A 5,751-nucleotide genomic window follows, 5' to 3' on the forward strand; every position below is an offset into this window, starting at 1 on the left:
ATCCCCGGACAAGATATAGTTGCGCTGCCAAGGTTCTCCTACGGTCAGCTTATCGCACCAATAACACTTTAACGATTCGTCGGAAAACCTTGCGCTAGTTTTTTTTTTCTTAACGCAATGGCGGATATGGAGAGTAAATCATCTACGTAGAAAAAAGATGTTTACCTGAGGATGAGGATGATAGCGATGCATCAGATATCAGGGACGAAGAGGCAGTATGTAAGGGCTGGAGTGCGTCATTTCGGGTGATTTAGATATGGTACTTAGCTCAAGCAACCTGCGTCATAGATAAAGCAGAGGAAAAGTGTTAACTGAAAACGCTGTGGAACATTCTTCGTTGGTGTTCATTTTGACCATTAAATACAATGGCGAGGTATAGAAACGTAAACAATTTTTATCAGATTCGGAAATTTTAGTAAAAAAAATAATACTTTTGACAAAATTATTACAATAATTTTTAGTATTTGTTATGTTACTTTTTGAATCACACGAGGCAAGGTATATATGAAGGTCCATTTAAATCGTTCTTTGATGTGGGTATAGACAAATATTTATTATGACGATTAGTTAAATTTGAAGAAAAATTATTTTACAACAATCCAAGCTTTTTGATTGTTGTAAAATAATCTTGTTATTGTTGAGTTACTAATTATATGGATCATTATGCAATTGAGTATTCTGTTAAAAGTTAATTCATCAATTTTTGGGAAATTATAATTTTTAAAATATCATGGAAGGATCTCGCCTCGAGATAAGTTAAATGTTTATTTTTAACTCCGATTTTGTTGGATAAAATTTAAATTTTGAAAAGATTAAATAGGATTAATATTTTTAATTTATAAACAAAAAAAATAATTCTTAAAATTGGGTATATTAACTTTTAAATATTCCCATTTTTTAAAGATTAATAATAATATTGTAATAATAATGTGAAAAGGTAACTTTATCAAAGATGGGCTTAACGGTTATTAGTATAAGAACTCATAGATTTTAAAAAATTAAAATATGGCTTCCTTCTGTTCCGTTAATATGGAATTACCACGACTGTAACCAACTTTAATCTTATATGGTGACAAAGAATAATATAACGTTCCAAAAAAGTTATGCTATATTTTTATTATTTCAAATATTACTAAAAGTTAATTATTAATGTATTATTTATTAATGGTAAAGATTTATCTAACAAGTTGATGTCGGGCATTTCTAAATCGAATATGCAAACTACAGGTAAAAATGAATGGAATGTGGTCCGGGTGCGGTAAAAAAAAACTCAAATAGTAGATAATTATACTATTTTATTAAGCCAACGTTTTGACTTTGTTTTTGACTGCCGTCAAAACAGCCCTGACGAAGCCCTGCAACGTGGGGCGAAACGTTGGCTCAATAAAATAGTATAATTATCTACTATTTGAGTTTTCTTTTACCGCACCCGGACCATATTCAATTCATCTATACACACGACCAATCAATAATCTACCACTGGTAAAAATAATTGTTCATTTATTCAACATAATTTTAATTCGTTACAAACATTCCATTAATGCTTACAATAAATTTTAAAACACATTGTAAATTTATGTATGAACCCTACTGTTCATTTAAAGTTGTTAGTTAAATTATTATAAATGTATGTGATCTTTAAAGAGCGGAGTGGCTCAGTGGCAAGGCACAGTGGTACTAACTCCAAGGACTCGAGTTTGAATCCGACTGTTGTAATTATTTATTCTGTTAATATACCCGTAAGTCAGACCTGTGGATTCGGAAGCCCTCCAGGGTGTACTCATGCTCATAAGGTGGGTAATGCTAATTGGAGAAAAATGTGACGGTCAAGCAAGATTCTGACCAAATCACCTCCTTGCACAACCATTTTTCTAGTAACAGTACTTCCATAAAAAGTACTGCACTTTAGTACTACTTGTACTATGTCGTTTTACAAGCACACGATATTTTGTTAATTTTCTCGCTTTAAAAAGTGTTAAAAAAAAAAAATTGAAAATATATTATTTTATTTTCCACAAAAGAGTCATGGATTGTCACTCAGAGTCCTTGAATACATTTTTCTTCTTCGACCACTTCCTTCCTTGACCTCGACTTACTTCGAAGCCTATGCTATCAGTAGGAGACGTTTCCTGGTCTCCAAACTTCCAAGGATCCATCCTAGATCAATAATGGGCTCTAGGTAAATATTCTTCATTTTTTGCTATATATATTATTACTCATAGACAGGAGATGAACCTCATTATTGAATGGAAAATAAAATAGGGTAGAAAACAAATAGAATCATTATACTCTATGGCCTTAACGAAATAAAACTATTTAATGAATAAAATATTCAGTGTGAGACTAGTCATAGGTAAAAAATTCCGTTTACCTTCTTATTTGCCGTTGAATGCAAAGGTGTAAGTCAAACCTTTAGTTTTGGGATATTCAAAATTTACCCTTCCGTTCTACAATGTTTTATAGTAATAAATAACAGTTTTTTCTATTAAAGCTAGTCAGTCAGAAGCACATCCTATTATAAAGCATCTGAAGTTAATGTACCTAGTGATTAATTATATAATGATTTTTATTTGGTAACTTATTTTTGAGGAGTACGACTTACGCCACTTTTGCTCTCAATGGCTCATTTAACATTTGATTCAATTTCATTTGTTCAAAATCAATTAAGATTAATTAACAGTAATTCTACTGATTGAAATACAACTCTTACTTTTAATAAGTGCAAAATAATTTTGAAAGAATTGAAGTGCTCACACTAAGTTCTAACTGATATTTCTTCGAATTTTTTAGGAAAAAAAACAAACTTACTTTTGACCAGGTTAACGTATTTTCAGATTTGATACACAAGAGACTTCATTAAATATTAAGGATTGGTTCTTCGTCATCTTCATTGCTAGCATCAGTTGGATTAGGTCAGAAAGAATGTCACGCAGAAAAATCGTTTTGTTCAATTACGTAGTAAGAAACGTTTTATAAGGAACCTTTAAATTTTTTAGTAGTATCAGCCAAAAATTTAGCTAGCTTATCATTTTGACTCTAAGATACTGTATATGTTTGTAGGACTATTTTCAAATTTGTTAAAAAACAATGTTTTCATTATTTAAAATTAGGCTATGATGTAATGCTTGTAAATAATTAATAACAGTTATTTCTTTTGGATTTTTCTGATCTTATTAAGATTATTAAGTATAGACACTATACTCTCCCATAATCCTCCTATATATCTATATAACTATATACTCCTAACTATACACAATGTTATAAATTTAAAAAAATAGGATAAAATAAATATATTAAAATAATAATCCTTAATAAAAGATAAAAATAAAGTTAATAACAAAAACAATACATTCATGAAGACATTTATGGGTTGAACAAAATAGATAACTGACTTCTAATGGGGGAAAAAAATAAAGTTAATTTAAGAAAAAGATGAAGAGAAAAAAAAGATAAAATAAAATTTTAGAGTGGCAATAACAGAACTGATAAATATAGAACTTATGACAGGATGTCCTGCAGCAGCCTGGGCTTCAGTCTTCGGGTTGTGGTTGGGTTTCCCAGGTTGTAGGTCTCTGCTCCTTAACTGTAGGTAACTGGGAGAGGAACTTCTTGAACCTTTTTTTGATGTAATTCTATTGTCTCTATTAGCAATTCCCCATTCCATTGGCTATAAGAATATGTGAGTGGAGAATACTGAGAAGAAACATACCGCCTTACATTCACCTGAGTGAGTTTACTCTAAATTTTCTTTCTTACCCAACTGGACCGTGTTCTTCACACAATCACATCAACTCAATATTGCAATTTCCAATGGCCCCAATTCAAAATTCACTAACCTAATCCAACTATGTTCTCTTTTGGCAACCCCCTTATAAACAAACAAGTTAATTATTCAATAAATTCCAGAAATGTTATCTCTTGTCCACTTCCTACAACTATGTAAGTTGTTCAATTGATTTATTTTCTTTCATTTTATGTCAATGTTAATTCAATTAAATCTGTCACACAGTCTAGTCATAATAACCGAACCAGCACATTCTGAAGTGAAGTAGCCCCTGGCTTTAAGTTGAAGGTGCACTTCATACAGTTGTTTGATTTACGAAAAAAATAAAAATAAATATGAAAATAAAAAAATTGCCATATTTTTTCCAAAAATAAAGACTTGACTGTTTTGAAGGTAAGCGGAGGAAAGTGGGAATTCATTTTATATCCGTTTCTTAACCTATAGAACGCGTTTTAAAGGATTTCTGATGTATAAATAATTACATGTTTTCAAAATGTATTGAAAGTGAAAAAAACAATGATCTGAAATTTAAGATATAGGTTTTTTTTTCTAGATAGAACAATTATATTAAAGTAGAAATGGATTTCAGTCAAAATTTTAGTGCACCCAATTTTTAAGGATTTGCGCAAGATTGCCAGTCCCTCTAAATTCAGTTGGAGTATTGAAGATGTATATGTGAATTGATTTAGGTTTAAAGAAGTGCTTTTTGGGTCTCTCAAATTTCATCTTCCTGGACCCCGCTTTACAATGTTTCTTGCTTCCATCTGTTGAATGAGGTGGAAATGCAACCTCTGTAATGTAGTACTACTGCTCACGCATTTTTTATTTATTTGTTTAATGCCACGGTCAGTTTATCAGTAAACTAAAACCTGTGCATGAACAGGGGTTGTCCGAGTGAAATAAACAAAACTAGAAAAAATACACAAGGGCAGTGCGTGGTAAGTATAGTAAAAACAATAATGAAGGTCGGAGCAACCTTAACTACAGTCCTTGCCAGTATTCAGCCATATTTATAGGCTAAAAACATGAAAACTGAAAACAAACGTGTAGATGCAGTCCAAGCGGCCTTTGATTTATGCCCAAAAAGCGACACCCGATGGGTCGGTCGCAAATTCAGGTCAACTTTGATCAAATAAACCATCCTACACGCTTCCATACGCGCGAATTTGCCATTGCTTGACAAATGTATGAAAATAACTAGGAGCTTAGTAACCGTTTCAAGACCGCTAGAAATACTTTTCCGTTCTAATTTTGGACTCGTATAAAAGTTTGGGCAAAATATGAAGAAAAAATTTCGTTTTTTGGTTTACGATATGCTACTTGTCCTAATTAAGAAGTTATAGTACTCTTTCGACGCAGAATTTAATTTCTGATGCCGTAGGCCTTTCGCTAGGATGCACCATTTGGGAATTTAGGTAAAAACGAAAAATACTTAATTCGTTAATTTATTTAGTTAATTACCGAATAAGTTAATGTTTTAGAGCCAGTAGAAATGAGTTTCCGTATTAAAGTGATCGACTTATGTTTCAAATTTATTTGCTGATGTATGAGCTGAATTTTATGCATGAGGTCGTTTCGTTTCTGATCTAGTGGCAAAATGTTTTAAATGTCACTTTTTCCAACAAAAAAAAAAAAATTGGTTTTTCATATTATGAATTGGTTGGTGTTAAGGTAGCAAAATTTTACAAAGTACCTTATAGTTTCTTAAAGAACAACTGAAACATATCTTAACATTTACGCCTAATAGACATAATCTCATGCTGGCAATATTTTCTCTAATTTCCAGTCTTGAAGAGATGAAAAGGTCCCTCTACACGTTTGCCAAATAATTACAAATTCGTTTAGTTTGTTGTTGGTTTTGGGCACAAATCAAAGGCTTGTACTGAACCCACATGTTCGTTGCTGCATCCACAAATTTGCATTATTTTAACTTGGTCAACAGAGGAATATTTGTGTTCTTTTAATTT

This window comes from Halyomorpha halys, unplaced genomic scaffold (assembly GCF_000696795.3).
Source record: "Halyomorpha halys isolate HHAL.00 unplaced genomic scaffold, Hhal_1.1 Scaffold1424.1, whole genome shotgun sequence".
Classification (NCBI taxonomy): domain Eukaryota; kingdom Metazoa; phylum Arthropoda; class Insecta; order Hemiptera; family Pentatomidae; genus Halyomorpha; species Halyomorpha halys.